Here is a 21491-nt window from a genome sequence, read left to right on the forward strand (position 1 = left end):
GGGATTGAAAAGAATAAACATGAGGGGCTGGAGAGATGGCTCAGCAATGAAGCGTTCCTGCTGTTTTTGGAGAGGACATAGGTTTAGTTTCTAGAACCAACATGGTAGCTCATAACCATCTGTAAGCCCAGTTCCAGGGAAGATGGTGCATTTTATGGTCTCTGTGGGCACAAAAAGATGCACATGGTGCACATACATACATGTAGGCAAAACACTAATGCACATTAAATAAACAAATTGTCAGAGTAAGAATACACTTGAAAGCAAATCTCAAGTGCTTGTACACAAGTTTTCATAGTGGCATTACTCATAATAAACAGAGTGTTCAAGCAATTTGTACATTGTTGTTCATCAGTGGATGAACTGACAGGAAGTTGTTGTAGATCCATGTAGCAGAGGATGTATCACTCAGTTAGAAAAGGAATGAGGTACAGGTATGGGATACGGTGTGCCTGAATGAACTTGGAAGACATCATTTGAGAAGTAAAACTAAAAAGCAAAGAAAGAAGCAAGCAAACAAATACCACAAAAGGTTGCGTCTTGAATGAGCCCTGTTGATGTGAAATTGACAATAACCAAATCCATGGAAACAAAGCAGACTGATGTTTGCCAAGGGCTGCTGGTGGGGTGGACATGAAGTTTTCTTTTAAGGTGATACAAATATTCTGGAAGTAGGCTGAGATAGACTTCTGGTTACACCCAACTGTGATTGCACTAAATGCCACTGAATTCTATACTTGGAAGTGGTTAATTTTAGGTGACGTGAATTTCTTTTCAATAATAATTAAAAGATGAAAGAAAACTGAAATAAAGTAAAGGCCATCTAATCTTCCATACTCTTCATACTTTTGATTGTCAACTTGACATACCCCTTACTGGCTTGATGCAGATTTGAACTGGTCTCACTTCAGGCCTCCAGTCAAAGGTCCAAATGGCCTTACTGGTCTCTCGATCACAGATGGCCACCACTGTCATTTCTTTTATCCTTTATCTTTAAATTTTAAGTCATTCTCCATAAACAATCATCTATCATCTATCTATCTATCTATCTATCTATCTATCTATCTATCTATCATCTATCTATCTATCTATCTATCTATCTATCTATCTATCATCTAGCTACATACCTACTTATCTATTACCTATCTTCTGCTGTTATGTTTCTGCTCTTAATCATGTATTTTATTATTTTTATTCATGGTTGTGCCTAAAATCCTGCCTAGCCCATAACAGGTGCTCAACACACATCTGGTGAGGGAATGTATGGATGATATAATCTCTATATCTGGTTCTATGCTGTTAGAACACCGGCATTTAGTGTGCTAAACCTGGAGGCGTTGTGAGTTTACGGTCAGCTTGGACCACATAAAAGGTTCCAGGTTAGTTTGGGCTGCAAAGTTATGACCAGGTCCTTTGAAAAAGTAGAAGGAAATTGAATTCTCTTTCTGTCTGACTCATGAGCTGGGAGGCTGCTCTCTACTTGTACTTACTGTGCCTTCTTTTCAGGGCTTTGCCCTCCACCTCCGGCTTTCCTGGGTTTCCAATGTACAGGTCTTGGTTGTCTCGACTCCACCATCGTATGCATGTGTACCTCATGATAATGAAGCCCATACACATATACACAAATATACATTTACTTGGCAGATTCCTCTTACTGGCTGTGCTAATCCAAAGAACAGAGAAGGCAGCTTGCTGCAACAGGGGGAGTGAAACGCGACAGTCCTGCCAAGGACAGCGCAATCGGGGCAGTTCTATAAAGACATTTATGAAAGACAGGGTGAAAATCTATTTAGTGATTTTTTTCCCCTCTGAGCATTATGAAAAAGAAATTATCTTGCCAAAGTCAAGCAATTGAAATTCAGCTCAACAAACATTTATTGTGCGCGTGCTCCGGGGCACACACTGTTTTTCAGGGGAAAACAAAAATTGAGTTGAATTTCAAAAGAGTCTTAAAGGTCATTGTTATAAATGTAACCAGTATATGAATAACCCCTCTTAGTTCTTTGTCCTTTTGTGGATATCTCTGTGGTATTCTCATACAGAGTATATTTTCTTTTATCTTTTCCTACTTTCTGGAAAAAAATGATTAATTTTCAATATATTTAAGACTTTCCTTAAATGTTTCACACTATTTACAATTGTATATGTTTTTATGTATAACAAGTTGTTTGTAATCATATGTTATATATTAGTTCATTATATACATATAATGACATTACATTTTTTGGGGGTTTTTTTTTTTTTTGTTTTTTTGTTTTTTTTTTTTTTTGAGACAGGGTTTCTCTGTGTAGCTTTGCGCCTTTCCTGGAACTCGCTTTGGAGACCAGGCTGGCCTCGAACTCACAAAGATCCGCCTGCCTCTGCCTCCCGAGTGCTGGGATTAAAGGCGTGCGCCACCACCGCCCGGCCTGACATTACATTTTTATGCATGACTTTTTGCCTTCTTCCCTAGGACTAAAATTTACTCCCCATTCCTCATCAGCTATCTGTCCAGGCTGGATATTTCTTTCAGGTTTTCACTTTTGATCAAATAAGCAGAATGAAAGCCAGAACTGGGCTCCATCCTTGTGACTGTCATTTCATTGTGTAAATTAGTTGAGGTTCTGGGGCTCAATCTCCTTCCCTATAAGATTTATCATCAATAAAATATGGAAAAGTAGTCTCTTAGATTCATTGCTGGAACTGTTGGTTGAGTTATAATTCAGAAGAAGAATGATGGCAGGAGGCCCACCAGCTGAAAGGTGTCAGTCTATTAAGCTCACCCCAAATTAGCATGCATTGAACATTTATTTAGTTGCTCAGAAAGGCAGGATATGGTGGAAGGATTGTAAAAAACAAAGCTGAAATATTTAAAAGGGCCTTAGATTATGATAAGTCTGACATAGCATAAGATAAAACACTTGTCTGGAAATTAATTTTTATTTTCTGTGTGTGTGTGTGTGTGTGTGTGTGTGTGTGTGTGTGTGTGTGTGTGTGTTTACACATGTGCATGTATGTGTTTGTGGTGTACCGGCATTGTGTGGTGGTGTCCCATTTTATCATTCTCCTTAAGTGATAGAATCCTCAAGACAGGATCTCTCACTGAACTTGGAGTGAGACTAGCAGTTAGCAAGCCTCAGAAACCTTCCTGTCACCCCCACCCTGAGGTTACAAGTGTGTGTGTGTGTGTGTGTGTGTGTGTGTGTGTGTGTAACTATTCTCATCCTTTTTGTGTCTGTACCTCTGGATTTGAATTCAAATTTTCATGCTTGTGTTGCAAGTACTCCTTCCCACCAAGCCACTTTCTCAGTCAGTTGTCTAGGAAGTATTTTATATGTTATCAAGAAATAAAGGCTTTATGAATGCCTTCTTTCTGTTTTGAATAGTCTCTCACGGTACACGGTCAGGGCTGTGTGTGTTAGGAGATGTAGCTCTGTGGTCTGAAAGCAACTTCCCATGAGTGCAAGGCTGGATGGGTAGGAGGACGTTGGAGTTCAGTGGTGCATTCTCAGAAAGACACATGGAAAAGGGGCAGAGTAGAAAATAAGGAAGATCTCACTATTGCTTGAGTGTTAACTGTTCCCTCTAGGCTCCTGTGTTTCAACACTTGGCACCCAACTGGTGACACTGTTGTAGCAGGTTATAGAACCCTTTGCAGCCTGAGTGGAGGAAATAGGTCACTGGGGGTGGGCTTAATGTGGTAACAGCCTGCCCTGGTTCTAGCTCAAGTTTGAGATCTTGTTCCCTAATCTGTTGAGATGTAATCAAGCAGCCTCTTATTTCCTCTGCCACAGTTGAGAGTTACCATTGACTATGGCATCTGCTGTACCTTTCCTGCCACAGTAGGCTGTACTTCAAGCTGTCATTGGAATAGATCCTTCTCCTTTTAGTTGCTTCTTTCAGGTGTTCTATCACTGCATATGAGAAAAACAGCAGGGACAATGCAGATAGACATGTCATCCGAGAGTCTGTGATGTCTTAAAGGACATGAGTTTTTGAAAGGTCACATAGAGAAAACAGCATTTGATGAAGTTTTCTTTACATGGTTATGCTGGAATAGGTTGAAATATGCATGACTCCAGAACACGCATGACAATGACTTACTGTGGTTTTTTTTGAACTAGGTAAGGCTCTGCACTAGTTGGTCCCTTCTGCTTTCTTTTCTTTTCTGAAAACATTTTGGAAACACCTGCTGTGTGCTGGGACGTCTGTGCAGCTTGTCATTGGCTTGTCATCTTTAGAGCTGGCTCATTTCCAATGCCTTGGGCTTTCATTGACTCCATTTAAAACTGTTAAATTTTAAATAATTGCCAAACAATAAATAAGATCATCATTTAAAGCTGTTAAGCACAAAACTGTTAAATAACAATTAAAATTGTTATTATACAAAATTATTGATTGAGTTAATATTTCAACAAAATACTCTGGTGTCTTGGTGTTTCTAATGCCAGTCCTTGTTGAACTATGCCTAGCATAACCAAGGATCAGTTCTACCTGGGGCCCTGTACAGTACAGATTTGAGGACTCCACCCAGCTTTCTTGAACCAGAATCTCTTTGGTCAGGGCCCAGCAGTCTGCATTTTAATCAGGCTTCTGGAGGATTCCATCCAGTGCTCCAGTGTGAGCAGCTCAGCTCTAAGATCCATCATGGTTGTGCCATGGACTGTTCATCTGTGTAGATTATGGTTTTAAGTTTTGATGAGGAGTGTCTAGTGTATATAGCACATCTGCAAAATCCTATTTTTTTAATGAAATTGAAAACATTGCCATGATGAAAATCATACATAAGCAGATGAAAAATCTTATTAGAAAGGGAATATGAAGAATTAGTTTAAAAGGTTGGGAAAGATATTTAATAATAACTTGAAGTGAGTTTTCTTTTTAACTGAAATGATGTGAATCATTTAATTCGAAGAGGTTGAGTCAGACATAGGAAAAAAATTTTTTTCTTTTTTTTTTTTTCAAAATAAAACATGTCTTTAATTCTTTTGAGGTGAGAGGTGTTTCTTTTGATGACAATGGCTATTTCATAATGCAGAATTCATTTGTTACTACTTCCGCACTCCTCACAGTCCCCACAGTCTCCATAGTCACCGTAGTCCCAGAGTTGCCACAAAAATGTTCAAAAGTCCATTGTCTCTTCTGAGACACAAAACAATTTCTGGATTCTAAATCCTTGAGAAATTTAAAAATGAAACAAAACAATGTTACATGGATCCAATATATAATGCCACTGATTTAGTGTCTCCATTCCAAAGAGATAAATGATGTTATAGCAAGGAAGGTTTAGATTGTAGCTTGACCAAAATTACAAAGGATAAACATGACATCTTTCAACTCAACTTTCAGCATCAGGCTTGTAATGGAATCCTGTGGTCTCTAAAAAACTTGGTGAAGCCTTCCCCTCAAATTCAGCAATCTACAGTGTGTACATCTCTCTTGACTCAACTCCTTCTTCTTCTTTTTTTTTAAAAAATTTTTATTTTGCAATACAATTCAGTTCTACATATCAGCCACAGATTCCCTTGTTCTTCCTCCTCCCGCCCCCCTCACCTTCCCCCCAGTCCGCCCCCCATTCCAATCTCCTCCAGGGCAAAGCATTCCCCACAGACTGAGATCAACCTGGTGGACTCAGTCCAGGTAGGTCCAGTCCCCTCCTCCCAGGCCGAGCCAAGGGACCCTGCATAGGCCCCAGGTTTCAAACAGCCAACTCATGCAATGAGCACAGGACCCGGTGCCACTGCCTGGATGCCTCCCAAACAGATCAGGCCAATCAACTGTCTCACCCACTCAGAGGGCCTGATCCAGTTGGTGACCCCTCAGCCATTGGTTCATATTTCATGTGTTTCCGTTTGTTTGGCTATTTGTCTCTGTGCTTTATCCGACCTTGGTCTCAACAATTCTCTCTCATATAAACTCTCCTCATTCTCGCTAATTGGACTCCAAGAGATCCACCTGGGGCCTAGTCATGATCTCTGCATCCAGATCCCTCAGTAGTTGGATGAGGTTTCTAGCACGACAATTAGGGTGTTTGGTCATCCCATCACCAGAGTAGGTCAATTCGGACTGTCTCTCTACCATTGCCAGCAGTCTGTTGTGGGGGTATCTTTGTGGATTTCTGTGGGCCTCTCTAGCACTTTGTTTCTTCCTATTCTCATGTGGTCTTCATTTACCATGGTCTCCTATTCCTTGTTCTCCCTCTCTGTTGTTGATCCAGCTGGAATCTCCCATTCACCCAAGCTCTCTTTCCCTCGACCCTCGCCCTTCACTACCCCCACTCATGTCCAGGCTGTTCATGTAGATCTCATTCCATTTCTCTGTCATTGGGCGATCCCTGTGTCTTTCTTGGGGTCCTGATTTCCAGGTAGCCTCCCTGGTGATGTGAGTAGCAGTCCAGTCATCCTTGTTCCACATCTAGTATCCTGTTATGAGTGAGTACATACCATGTTTGTCTTTCTGAGTCTGGGATACCTCACTCAGGATGATTTTTTCTAGGTCCATCCATTTGTCTGCAAACCTCATGATGTCATTGTTTTTCTCTGCAGAGTAGTATTCCATTGTGTATATGTACCACATTTTGTTTATCCATTCTTCAGTTGAAGGGCATCTAGGTTGTTTCCATGTTCTGGCTATTACAAACAATGCTGATATGAACATAGCTGAACAAGTGCTCTTGTGGTGTGGTTGAGCATTCCTTGGGTATATGCCCAAGAGTGGTATAGCTGGATCTTGGGGGAGATGGATTCCCAATTTTCTAAGAAAGCGCCATATTGATTTCCAAAGTGGTTGTACAAGCTTGCATTCCCACCAGCAGTGGAGGAGAGTTCCCCTAGCTCCACATCCTCTCCAGCATAAGGTGTCTTCAGTGTTTTTGATCTTAGCCATTCTGACAGGCGTAAGGTGGTATCTCAGAGTTGTTTTGATTTGCATTTCCCTGATGATTAGGGATGTTGAGCAATTCCTTAAATGTCTTTCAGCCATTTGGGTTTCCTCTGTTGAGAATTCTCTGTTTAGTTCTATAGCCCATTTCTTAATTGGACTGTTGGGCATTTTGATGTCTAATTTCTTGAGTTCCTTATATATTCTGGATATCAGTCCTCTGTCAGATGTGGGATTGGTGAATATCTTTTCCCATTCTGTAGGCTGTCGCTTTGCCTTGTTGACCGTATCCTTTGCCCTACAAAAGCTTCTCAGTTTCAAGAGGTCCCATTGATTGATTGTTTCTCTCAGTGTCTGTGCTACTGGTGTTCTATTTAGGAAGTGGTCTCCTATGCCAATGTGTTCAAGACTACTTCCTACTTTCTCTTCTAGCAGGTTCAGAGTAGCTGGATTTATGTTGAGGTCCTTGATCCACTTGGACTTAAGTTTTGTGCACGGTGATAGATATGGATCTATTTGCAGCCTTCTACATGTTGATATCCAGTTTTGCCAGCACCATTTGTTGAAGATGCTTTCTTTTTTCCATTGTACACTTTTGGCTTCTTTGTCAAAAATTATTTGTTCATAGGTGTGCGGATTAATGTCAGGGTCTTCAATTCGATTCCATTGGTCCACATGTTGGTTTTTATGCCAGTACCAAGCTGTTTTTATTAGTGTAGCTCTATAGTAGAGCTTGAAGTCAGGGATCGTGATGCCTCCAGAGGTTGTGTTATTGTACAGGATTCTTTTGGCTATCCTGGGTTTTTTGTTTTTCCATATGAAGTTGAGTATTATTCTTTCCAGGTCTGTGAAGAATTGTGTTGGTATTTTGATGGGGATTGCATTGAATCTGTAGATTGCTTTTGGTAAGATTGCCACTTTTACTGTGTTAGTTCTGCCTATCCATGAGCATGGGAGATCTTTCCATTTTCTGACATCTTCTTCAATTTCTTTTTTCAGGGACTTAAAGTTCTTGTCATATAGGTCCTTCACTTGCTTGGTTAGTGTTACCCCAAGGTATTTTATGTCATTTGTGGCTATAGTAAAGGGTGATGTAGCTCTGATTTCCTTCTCCGCTTCTTTGTCCATTGTATATAGGAAGGCTACTGATTTTTTTGAGTTGATCTTGTATCCTGCTATGTTGCTGAAGGTGTTTATAAGCTGTATCAGTTCCTTGGTGGAATCTTTGGGGTTGCTCAAGTATACTATCATGTCATCTGCAAATAGGGAAAGCTTGACTTCTTCCTTTCCAATTTGTATCCCCTTAATCTCCTTATGTTGTCTTATTGCTCTGGCTAGAACTTCAAGTACTATATTGAATAAGTATGGGGAGAGCGGACAGCCTTGCCTCGTTCCTGATTTTAGTGGAATTGCTTTGAGTTTCTCTCCATTTAATTTGATGTTGGCTGTTGGCTTGCTGTAAATTGCCTTTATTATGTTTAGGTATGTTCCCTGTATTCCTGATCGCTCCAAGACCTTTATCATGAAGGGGTGTTGGATTTTGTCAAATGCCTTTTCAGCATCTAGTGAGATGATCATGTGGTTTTTTTCTTTGAGTTTGTTTATATGGTGTATCACATTGACAGACTTTCGTATGTTGAACCATCCTTGCATCCCTGGAATGAATCCTACTTGATCATGGTGGATAATTGTTTTGATGTGTTCTTGGAGTCTGTTTGCCAGTATTTTATTGAGTTTTTTTTGCATCAATGTTCATGAGGGAGATCGGTCTGTAGTTCTCTTTCTTTGTTGTATCCTTGTTTGGTTTAGGAATAAGGGTAATTGTAGCCTCATAGAAGGAGTTTGGTAATGTTCCTTCTGTTTCTATTGTGTGGAACAATTTAGAGAGTATTGGTATTAACTCTTCTTTGAAGATCTGGTAGACTTCTGCACTGAAACCATCTGGTCCTGGGCTTTTTTTGGTTGGGAGACTTTTAATGACTGTTTCTATTTCGTTAGGGGTTATTGGACTATTTAAATAGTTTATCTGGTCTTGATTTAATTTAGGTATGTGGTACCTATCCAGAAAATTATCCATTTCTTTTAGGTTTTCCAGTTTTGTGGAATAGAGGTTTTTGAAGTATGACCTGATGATTTTCTAGATTTCCTCAATGTCTGTTGTTATGTCCTCCTTTTCATTTCTGATTTTGTTGATTTGGATGCTCTCTCTCTGTCTTTTGGTTAGTTTGGATAAGGGCTTGTCTATCTTGTTGATTTCTCAAAGAACCAACTCTTTGTTTCATTAATTTTTTGTATTGTTCTCTTTGTTTCTATTTTATTGATTTCAGCTCTCACTTTGATAATTTCCTGGCATCTATTTTTCCTGGGAGACTTTGCTTCTTCCTGTTCTAGAACTTTCAGGTGTGCTGTTAAGTCACTAGTGTGAGATTTCTCCAGCTTATTTATGTGGGCATTTAGTGCTATGAATTTCCCTCTTAGTACTGCTTTCATAGTGTCCCATAGGTTTGGATATGTGGTGTCTTCATTTTCGTTGATCTCTAGGAAGTCTTTAATTTCTTTCTTTATTTCTTCCTTAACCCATTGGTGATTCAGTAGGGTATTATTCAGTTTCCATGAGATTGTAGGTTTTCTGTAGTTTTTGTTGTTGTTGAAATCCAACTTTAGACCATGGTGGTCTGATAGAACACAGGAGGTTATTCCAATTGTTTTGTATCTGTTTAGATTTGTTTTGTGACCAAGTATGTGGTCGATTTTTGAGAAGGTTCCATGGGGTGCTGAGAAGAAGGTATATTCTTTTTTGTTAGGATGGAATGTTCTGTAGATGTCGATTAAGTCCATTTGAGTCATGACATCAGTTAAGTCCTTTATTTCTCTGTTAAGTTTCGATTTGGGAGATCTGTCCAGTGGTGAAAGTGGGGTGTTGAGGTCTCCCACTATTAATGTGTGGGGTTTTATATGTGATTTAAGCTTTAATAATGTTTCTTTTACATATGTGGGTGCCCTTGTGTTTGGGGCATAAATGTTCAGAATTGAGACTTCATCTTGGTGGATCTTTCCTGTGATGAGTATGTAATGCCCTTCTTGATCTCTTTTGATTGATTTTAGTTTGAAGTCTATTTTGCTGGATATCAGGATGGCTACACCCGCTTGTTTCTTAAGACCGTTTGATTGGAAAGTCTTTTCCCAGCCTTTTATTTTTAGGTAGTGTCTATCTTTGAATTTGAGATGTGTTTCTTGTATGCAGCAGAAAGACGGGTCCTGCTTTTGTATCCATTCTGTAAGCCTATGTCTTTTTATAGGATATTAATGTCCAGTGATTGTTCATTCCTGTTATTTTTTGGTGGTGATGTGTGTGTACTTTTCTTCGTTGGGGTTTACTGCTGTGGCTTTATCTATTGCCTGTGTTTTCGAGGGTGTATCTGACTTCCTTAGGTTGGAATTTTCCTTCTAGTGCTTTCTGTAGGGCTGGGTTTGTGGATAAATATTGTTTAAATCTGGCTTTGTCATGGAATATCTTGTTCACTCCATCTATGATGATTGAAAGTTTTGCTGAGTATATTAGTCTAGGCTGACATCCATGGTCTCTTAGTGTCTGCATTACATCTGTCCAGGTCCTTCTGGCTTTCAAAGTCTCCATTGAGAAATCGGGTGTTATTCTGATAGGTTTGCCTTTATATGTCACTTGGCCTTTTTCCTTTGCTGCTCTTAATATTCTTTCTTTATTCTGTACGTTTAATTGTTTAATTATTATGTGGCGAGGGGACTTTTTTTGGGGGTCTAGTCTATTTGGTGTTCTATAGGCTTCCTGTATCTTCATAGGCATTTCCTTCTTTAAGTTGGGAAAGTTTTCTTCTATGATCTTGTTGAATATATTTTCTGTGCCCTTGAGTTGGTATTCTTCTCCTTCTTCTACCCTTATTATTCGTAGGTTTGGTCTTTTCATGGTGTCCCAAATTTCTTGGACATTTTGGTTCATGACTTTGTTGGCTTTAGTGTTTTCTTTGACTGATGAATCTATTTCTTCTATTGTATCTTCAACGCTAGAGATCCTCTCTTCCATCTCTTGCATTCTGTTGATTATACTTGCATCTGAAGTTCCCAATCGTTTTCTCAGATTTTCTATTTCCAGCATTCCCTCTGTTTGTGTCTTCTTCATTTTTTCTATTTCCCTTTTCAGGTCTTGGACTGTTTCCTTCATTTGTTTCATTGATTTTTCTTGATTTTCTTTCAGTATTTTATTGTTCTCTTCCAGGACTTTATTGATTTCTTCTAATTTGTTTGCCCTTTCCTCTAGTTGTTTACAACGTTCTTCACATTTTTTTTTTTGTCTTTTCCTCTACACGAGCCTCTAGCTTCTTCATGATGACATTCATAAGGCTATTTTCTTCTGCTTCTTCCAATTTCTGATGTTCAGGTCTAGGTGTTGGAGGAGGGCTAGGGCCTGGTGATGCTGTATTGCTATTCATTTTGTTGTATGTGTTTCTGCCTTGACGTCTGCCCATCTCCTTGTGGTTCGTTCTTGGCCTTATCCGCACACTTGGTTCAGACAGAGCTGACAGATTCAGGAAGTCTCTCTCTCTTGTCCAGATGGGAGCTCTCTTGTCCAAATTGGAAGCCCGGGGCAGGATGGGAGCTCTTGTCCAGAAGGGAAGTCTGGGGGAGGATGGGAGCTCTCCTCTCTCTCTCTCTCTCTCTCTCTCTCTCTCTCTCTCTCTCTCTCCTCCAGACGGGAAGTTCGGGGCAAGATGGGAGCTGTGCTTCAGAAGGGAAGTCCAGGGCAAGATGGGAGCTGGAGGCCGGCCTCTAAGTCTCAGGAAGAGGCTTGGGGCTCGGGCGGATGGGCATGGGGGCAGGGCGTGGAGACTGCAGGGTCTGCCAGGGGTCTTGGAGAAGGGGATCCTTCCCGGTGGGGCTAGAAGGGAACCTGCCTGGTGGCCAGAACCTGGGGCCAAGTTGGACAGGTCTTCCCCGGAGTGGCTGGTGCCTGTGCTTCAGAAGGGAAGTCTGGGGCAAGATGGGAGCTGGGGGCCGGCCTCTAAGTCTCAGGAAGAGCAATTTTTTTTCTTATTCTTACTTATTTACTTTTGAAATAGGGTCTTGTGTTACTCAGAAAAAAAATGACCTTGAACTTTTTAGAATGGTATTTTTATTCATAGTTTAGAAGTTTCATATGTATATCTAATATATTTTGGTCTTATCCACTCCCACTACCTCCCTCCACCTCTCAGGACCCACCAACCCATCATCCTCAGGACTTCATGTTCTCTTTCTAATGATCATTATTAATAGCCCTCTGAGTCTAATTAGAGCTGGTCATATTCAGGTGGACAGAGGGCCATCTAATGGGTATAGGCAACCTACCAGTGACCACAAAGAAAAGTGGTTCTCCCGCCTCCAGCAGCCATGGCCTGGCAGTACCTCCTCAGCCAGGAGTGTGGCTTTGAGAATTCCTCTTCAATGCTGGGAATTTGACTGGCTTGATGTTGTGTATGTCTTGTGCAGGAAACTATGGCTGCAGTGAGTTGATGCATATATTAGCCGTGTCATGTTTAGAAGACAGCCTTTCAGAGCTCTCCTGCCAATCCTCCAGCTCTTATATTCTTTCTGCCCACTCTCTGAGATGTGCTCTGAGCATGGGCTGGGGAGAGGTTGGTATAGATGACCCATCTACAGGTCAGCTTATAGTCATCCCAAAGGCAGGCATCTGTAAGACAGGAAACGGGCCTCATGGGATCTTGACCATTCTGGCACTCTGACCTCTGATGCCCTGTTTGCTACCTGAACTGTGAGGAAACGTCTATTGCGTAGAGCATCTCGCCTGAGGTATTTTGTTCTAGCTGCCTGAGCAGGTTAAGACTGGTATAATTGGTATGGTCTGGAGTGATGGACGATGGATGAACTTTCCCAACAAGGAATGGTTGGAGGAAAGGCCTGTCAGGCTCTTTTAATGTTAAATCGCAGTGTTAGAGACCAAACCTGCAGTTCAGATTATAAAGCTCTAGAAGGTTATCCCCTGGGTTCGTTTTAATGGTCTCTGAGATGACTGTGAACACTTACAAAGTTCTAGGATGTGTCAGATGGTCTTTATGTCTTTTCTAATTAACACCCAAATAGATTAGTATTGTCTATGCCTTTATTCCATCAACAGTCTTTAAGTGCTTGCAAGAGTGGCAGGTACCATTTCCTGTAGGGGATACAGAGACACTCATTTGCTTTTCTTACTCTATTTGGATTGGTGTTCTAAGAACTCAGGAGTGTTGTCAGGGACAGATAATTGGTAATAAGCCTAACAGCCAGGTAAATTATATAGTCTATTAGAGGTGATAATTGCTAAGAAATAAAGGAGGAGGGCAGGGGGTAGGTGTGGGAATTGGAAGCACAGCACATTGTTAGCAGATATTTGAGCCTCACAGACCTGAGATTACTTGAGCAAAGGTTTGGAGCAGATGAGGGAGGTGCTAAGATTGCTTGGTAGATACCAGGGGCTAGAATTATTCAGGGAAACCCAGCTACAGTACTAATATACTTTTGAGACTCTACTAGATTGATCATTTTCCTGCCTCACTTGTGTCTAAAGTTTGTCAAGGCGTTACCATGATATTAAAATGACTACTAAAATCCTATCTTGGCCAACAGGAACAATTATTTTTTCCCTCTTAAATTTTTTTTTTTTTTTGGTCTCAAACCTGTGGCTTTCCATGTGTGGCTCGGCATCAGGAATGTCCCCAAAAGCCATAAGAAAAGCACACAGATTGGCTCATCCCCGTCTCCCAGGATTTGTGTTAACTCATCCTCCAAGCAACTGCTGCTTTGAACTGGAGAATCGCTACTGTAAATCAGTGTCCTGTGAGCTATGGTCCAAAGGCCAAGGCTGACTGGTAATGTTCTCTCTCTTTCCTTCTCTCCTTCCTTCCCTCCCTCTCTCCTTTTTCCTTCCTTCCTTCTTTCTTCTCTCCTTTCCTTACTTTTCCTATCTGTCTTCAGGGTTTTGCTATGTAGTCTAGGCTGGCCTGGCACTCTATCCTCCTGCCTCAGCCTTCTGAGAGCTGGGAGTCTAAGCAGGTGGTACAATGTCCCCTTTGGTTCTTCTGTTTTTAAGTGCTACATATCGAAAGACTTCTATTTTGTGAGCTATGAAAACTGTCTACAATGTGAGTTTCAGTGTCTGCCTATACATACAGCTTTTCGAGCATAGACAGGCACATACATTTACATACAGTCTGTGGTTCGTGGCAACTTTCCTTCTAGCAGAGTACAATGGGTAGTTGTAGCAGAGGCCATAGGACCTGTAGCCTACACCGTTTACTCAGTCTATTTGTTACTCTCCTCACTATCATGCCTGAAGCAGCTTCGTGGCTCTGCTCCAGTGGGTACAGACCTCCCTGACAGGGAAGGCATGGAACAGTGGAGGGAGCGTATGCCTCAGCTTTTCACCCTGGAACAGCCCAAGTTCCATGTTCTAGCACGGAAGCAGCTTTATGAAACTTTGTGGTCTTTTTTTTTTTTTTTTTTTTTTTTTTTTTTTAGTTTTTCGAGACAGGGTTTCTCTGTGTAGCTTTGCACCTTTCCTGGAACTCGCTTTGTAGACCAGGCTGGCCTCGAACTCACAGAGATCTGCCTCCCTCCGCCTCTCGAGTGCTGGGATTAAAGGCGTGCGCCACCACCGCCCCAGCCATAACTTTGTGGTTTTATGGAACAAAGGAAGTTATAAATCAAGGCAATCTGAAGTAGGTCGGTGGGTATGTCCGAGAGGCCGTTACAGTAAGAAGGGGAAATTTTTATAGGCCCGAGATGCTATCCGACGACATTCTTACCTTTTGCACTGATGGAAGCCAGTGGGTCTGCTAAGTCAATAGATTCCAAAGGTTTTTAATCTATTAGTCACAGGATGTTAGTTCGGAAGCCAAGGGTAAGCAAGGAACGGCTGTTTGGGAAGGTGTGTGTATGTGGGGAGGGGGGCCGGGCAGAGGGCAGCTAAAGCTAGCTGAAGAAAAGGTAATTAATCTTTGGACCTGCAGCATTCCAATCTCTCCACCGTACTGAACTTTTAATCTGTCTCTGCAGACGGCCTCTTTTCAGGAGTTTTCATTCATAACCACAGCACTCACAGAGATTAACATCTTTACTATCTCTTCCTTTGCAAAAGAGTTCACTGATGGTGGCTCTAAAGGAGTTTCCTCCTTTGTTCTCCTCTGTCTCCATGCCCTCTTGTCTGAAGCCAGCGTGTGGTACCCATAGTCCCTCCTCTGCTGAGAGAACTTGGGGTCAGAGAGGTTAATTTTTCTTTTAGTGTGATGCTGTGCAGGGAAGCAGAAGCCCTGGATTTCCATATGCAAATTCCGTGTGCATCTGCCCTTACGGAACATGACTCCCATGTAGTTTGCATTCCCAATTTTTTGTTTCAAGGCCTAGGAGACATATTTTCTTAGCATTTGCATACGGTTCTGTGTTGAGAGGAAAGGACCGTGGGGCAGAAGACTGGCTGCCACTGTGGGTTCTGTGTGGAAGGCTCTGGTTTGAAAGCGGTTGATGTTCGCAAACTGTTGACATGAACCCTGGGGTCAAGAACCGTGGCAGTTGTCGGTCTAGATGAGATTGTCTGTCTGTCAAGTTCAGGCCTTCTTCTCTTCCTGACAAAGATTCTCTCTTCACAACTGTGTGAGTTAAGAACACAAATGTACTGTGAACCAAAGTGAGGCATGAGAATGCTGCTGTGGTAAAACAGAATGATTCAGGATTTCCCCACTGCCCTGATCTCCGAGCTTCTTCATCAGCCAGGATGCTTATTTGCTTAATGTTAGTGTAGTAACGTTGGAACTGGGATCGGAGCTAAAACTGATCTTTGAAATCCTTTATTAGTGTCTGCAGAGCCAAGCCGTGGTGCACAGGCAGCGTGAGTGAGCCACTTTTAGCACAAAGGCGAATATTTCATTTTGGCTTTAATTTCTCATTAATTTAATTATATGAATGTCTGCAAATGGCACGATTTCACCTTACTTTTCCCTGGGGGAAACATCATTGAATTCTTAATTCTTTCCAAGGAGGCTGTCTGGGAGTATTTGTGTAGTCTGATTCACGATTTTATTGTTTGATTTTCACATGGCCAGCTGTGCTGTGACTCTGCGCTGAGGGACTGGTGTGTGTGTGTGTGTGTGTGTGTGTGTGTGTGTGTGTGTGTGTGTGTGTGTGTGTTTGCACGTGCAGGCCCACAGGGATTCTTAGAAGAATCAGACTACACAAATTAAGTTTTGTCTTAGTTAGTCCGTTCTTCCCCTGTGGAGAGCAGAGTAAGGAAATGACAGTTCTCTCCCTGCTGTTGGGAAGAGAAGTTTGCAGTACTGTGTAGAATGGAAAGTATGGGCTCCTGGGCAGGGAAGGAGGGCTTTGTACTGTTTTTACAGAGGGTTTCCTCCTCCTCCTGATCCTCCCTGTCTTCTACCTTCTGGACCCCTCTCCTTCTCTTTCTCATTCTTCTAATTCACCTGCATTTTTTTACTGTGAAGCATTTCAAAGACTAGAAAAAATAAAAAAAAGAACATCTCATTTCTATGTATTTATCTGGGAGATTCAACATTGGTTCACACTAGCTTTACTTATGTATCTGTGTATACAACCTCCATCTATCCCTCATCCATCTTCCTGTGCATCTCTTCATATCTTTATCTGTCCTTTTCTGTCTACTCTACTGTCTACCTTCCTGATTTATTTTCTTTTTAAAGTCCATTTCAAATAAGCTGCAGATCTTATGGACCTCAGTTTATAAGTGCGTCAGCATTCATGTCTTCAACATAAACACATCTTTGAGCATGCTCATTACATTTCAATTAATTAGCAATAAATTCTGGATATTATTAAGTATTCATGTTTGTTGAGTTTATATTTAAATTATTATACTAATCATCTGGGAAATTCCACCTTCTTAAAATTTTTTTTTCCTATTCAGATTTTAAAGTTTTGGGGGAAAAAAAGCCCACTTAGAAATGATCACATGTAGTCATTATTTACATTGTGGCTTGCATATCTAAAATTTTGTGGATTTATATAAGTTGCTGGTTATTGTTGCTGATTCTCATCTAGGTGCCAGTGATCTCTCTCTCCTGTGTTTCCTGAATTTTGTATAAATGTTGTTTGTTTCCTTGGAGAGTATTAGAGGGAATTATTTGAGGTTTGGTTTGAACTTAAGATCCTCCAGGATATGATTACTCATGTTGCAACAGAGACAACTTCAATCCAGTGCTCTGTATGTTTCAGTTAACATGGGAGTGGAATTTTGAATTGGAAACTCATTTGAGGGCCAGAGACTGTTTTTCTTCATTCAGCAATCACATCCTTGAAACAGAGCTGCGGCGGCGGCAGTGGGAATTTTGGTTTGGTTCTGGTCTCCTGTGCATGGCACACATCTGAAACCCCAGTTTTAGAAGATCTCTTGAACAGTTTGGATGGGCCCCACACTCTACTGCATCACTGAGGTTCAGTGCGAATCCCTCACCACTCAGCCACTCTCTGAGTAGCTTGAATCCCAGACCAGAGCTTCCAGATTCCGTTTGTGAGGATGCCCAGTATGATGCTCGTTCTGCCCCAAAGAGATCATCCACAATTCAAGGAAGAAGATGGTCCAACTTACCATAGAGAAAGAGCATTTCAAGGCTTCAATTTGATTCAGTCTTAAATTAGCTTAGAATAATGAAGATTTGAATGATAATATTTTGTATTCTATCAAAAGCATTAAACATGTGTTGACATCATCTGGCCAAGTACCAAATGTTCCAGCTCCTGCAGGAGTAGAGGTTGCATGTTGTTCAAATAGGCTGTTTTGCTCATTCTAAATTAGGAAGAGACTAAACAAAGCTCCCTGTAGTAACTAGTCATTAGTAATTAACAGCAGAAGGGCTTCTGCTTTTGTATTTAGAACAGGAACCTTCATCTCCAAGGCAAGGTCTCCATATGTAGCCCAGGTTGGCCTTGACCTCAGGAGCTTCCTGCCTCAGTTTCCAAAGTTCTAGGATTATAGACAAATGCTTCCTCACATGGCTTTTGGGTGTCTTATTTTTGTGACCAACAAGATAGTCTCTAGGGAAAGCCAAATTCTGGCAGTTGCCACTGCTCATTTGAAGGAAGCCAAGATCTATAGTTTGAATCAAGTTTCACAAGTGTTAGAAGGTAGAAGAATAATGCTGTTAGATAATATTATCTTAAATATTTGAATTTTATGACCAGGTAATAAAAAAACATATGCTTCTTTTTGTTTTCTTTCTCAGCTTGATTCACTGGGAAAATCTATACCTTTGAGCGACTATGAATTTATTAACGCAGATTTCCAATGAATTTTCACTGGAGTGATTCTACAATGGTAATAGGAATGTATAGATAGAAATAACTTCTCCATCTTTTTATTTAGATGCGGAGTTACCATGTCTGTTTTGGTTATGTATAGTTTCTGTGCTAGTGCATAATTTTCATATATCTGCTTCCTGAAGAGAACACAGACTAGTATTATTCCATAGTATCAGATGGATTTAAGTTACAACATACCCAAGGTCAAGTAACTGAATATGGATGTTTGGGTCTTTAAATTCTTATTTGAGTAAGTCTTTCTTATAGTATTCCCCAAATATGAATGAAGTGGAAGGTCTCTTTTTCCAAAATAACAAATGAGGTTTTTGTTGTTGTTGTTGTTTGTTTGTTTGTTTAATGTTGGCCTTGGGCATACTGGGCAAACTCTTGACTACTAAACCACATCCCCACCTAAAGTAACATGATTTTGATGTTCTTTGTGTGTTTGTTTGTTTGTGTTTTGACAACTTAAAATGTTGGTGAGAAGATTGTGGGATTAGACCCCTCTCCCATGTTTCTTGGTGAAAGAAAACAGGATGATGCACAGTGATTTCTGTTCCCACAAGAGACACTAGCTTTAAAAGTATATGTTAGTGACAGGTCTCTAAATGCTCTCCTTGCCTCAATAACAGTGGTTAAGCAGCACAGATGTAGGAAGAAGAGGTGAATGCTACATGGATGATAAGAACATGAGACCATTTGTGCCTGGGCCTGCTTCAAAGCACCCAGGCCTCACATTCAGCCAAGGGAAACCCGTCTTCACACACTTCAGTTGATCTTGCCCTCTGGTCTTGTGTTGGGAAGAACTGGGCATTAAGATTTACAAACTCCTAGTCACCACCAGTCACCTACACATCCTTCCATTTCTGCATTCTGTCATCATCACTATCGTCTTGGGCAAAGCTCTCAGTTCTTCAGGTATTTATGGCTCTGGCCGTACCTCAAAGTCGGATGTAAACCTGCCTAAAACAATTCTGTTGTCACCATAGGTAGAGTGATGTGACTAAATCTATCCTTCCTGGAAGCAGACTGCATTGGGTGGGAAGCTCTGTCTTTGTAGGAATAATTCCCCCCACTTCCCTTTCTCTGCCCCATTTCCTTTGAACTCGCTTGCTTGACATTTCTCAGTGTCTACAATCCCAAGCGCCTGAGAATCTGCCGTCCTTGGAACAGTTGGGTTTATTTTGATTGATGCTCATGCAAGTACGGTATCGCTTGGAGCACAATTTTCAACCTGATGAATATTCTGAGGGCTTCTGCTGCATGAGCGGTCTTGTCCATCATATAATCATCCATTAATTTGGGAGGATTCTCATAATCACATGTTCATTACTCTTAAATTTGTTTTGTTCATTAATTCTCACTCTGTCATTATTCTGAAAAAGATCTTATAACCAAATCAATAATTTTGTACTGATGTATTATCTGTTTTATGTGCATAAAGTCTTTTACTTTACTTTTAGGGCCACTCATATGCTTCATATAATATGTTAATTTATGGTATGCTTTGTGAAGAAAAGAGTAAATATATATCAAGATTCAAAACTCACATTTTTTAATGAAAGATACATGGCAATATGATCTTAAAAGTTTAGAGATCATTTAAGTTTTTTTTCCCAGTTACTTAACATTTATCATGTTTTATAATAAATCATTATGTTTTTTAAAGCATTTATTTTTTGTTTTACGTGTAGGACTACGTTGCCTGCATGTATGTATGTGCCTTGTGCGCATGCCTGGAAACACGGAGGACAGGAGAGGGTTTCAGATCCTTCTGTAACCAGAGTTGCAAGCAGTCCTGAGCTTCCAAGTGGGTGCTGGGAACCAAACCACAGCCCTCTGCAAGAGTAGCAGGGCCCCTTAACTACCAAGCCACCTGCCAGCCTCCTCATCATGCTTTAAAAAGTAGATTATTGAGATCTGTTTTGTATTTTATGAAATTCACTCTGCTTATTTATTTATTTATTTATTTATTTATTTATTTATTTATTTATTTATTCAAATAAATGATTTTTAGTATATTTGGAAGATTATAAGAGGTTTTGTGGAATTCAATTTATGAATATTTTTTATTATATCCTAAATATCTAGTATACTCACTTTCTTTCCTCATTTCTACGTTTAATCAACCAGTGATGTGTTCAGTCTTTATAGATTTGTCCTTCCTGGACTTTGGTATCAGTGGACTCATATAAATCAGTGTCCAATATCTTGTCACTGATTTCTTGTACTTGGAGCATGCTTTTCCGACTCCTTCATGGCGCAGTGTGGACTAACCCTTCAATCACTCATGCTTCATTGCCTGATGACAACACATTTTGCTCATCCACCACCACTTGACGACCATTTGGAGTATTTCCAAATGGCTAATAAAGAATAATTTTGCTGTCAGAGTTCTTGATGATAGCCGTCAGGAACCCTTATTTACTGCTGGCAGGACGGTGAACTGGAATAGCCATTATGGAAAGTAGTATGGAGGTTTCTCAAAAAATTAAAAATAGAACTGCTGGATGACCCACTTGTCCCACACTGGGGCATTTTCCTGAAGGATTGTTTATTTTACTGCAGAGAGACTTGCACATCCGTGTTTATTGCTGCCCTGTTCCCAGAGTTGAGGAAATGGAACCAGCCTAGATGCCCAGTACCAGATGACTTGATAGGTAAAATGTGGTACATATAAACAGTGGAATTTTGCCCTGACATTAATAAAAATGAAATCATGAAATGTGCAGGGAAATGGATGGAGCTAGAAAGTATTATATTCAGTGAAGTAATCCAAGCTCAGAAAGACAATAGCAGTGGCTGCTCTGTCATGTGTGGATCCCGTAGGGTAATGTTTGTATATGGACCTGGATGGGTATACGTGTGGCTAGAGATAACTGAAAAGGAGACAAAGGGTAAGAAGAGGTAAGGAGGGTGGGGAATGGAGTGCAGAAGGCACATGGGGCACGGAAGCAGAAAGAGAGAGATGTGGAGACAAGAGCAGGACAGAGAGAGGCAATGGAGGGGGAAGAGAGTCACATGTTTTGTTTAAAAATGTCATTATAATGTCCAATACTTTATATGCTAATTCACAAAAGAAAAATAAAAGAGTCATGCTGATGCGCCCATTCACAGGGATACATGCTTTTATTTCTTTTTGGATAAATTGCTAAGAACGAAATTGCTGAGCATTTTAGTGGCTTTGTGTTTACTTTGTTTGTGCTTATGTTTGGCTTTCTTAAAGCAGTCACGTTGTCCTTTGAAGCGGTTTCACTGTTGTAAACTGTATCAATAATTTGTGAAAGTTTTTTTCCCCC

This window comes from Peromyscus eremicus, chromosome 11 (assembly GCF_949786415.1).
Source record: "Peromyscus eremicus chromosome 11, PerEre_H2_v1, whole genome shotgun sequence".
In the NCBI taxonomy this organism is placed as follows: Eukaryota; Metazoa; Chordata; class Mammalia; order Rodentia; family Cricetidae; genus Peromyscus; species Peromyscus eremicus.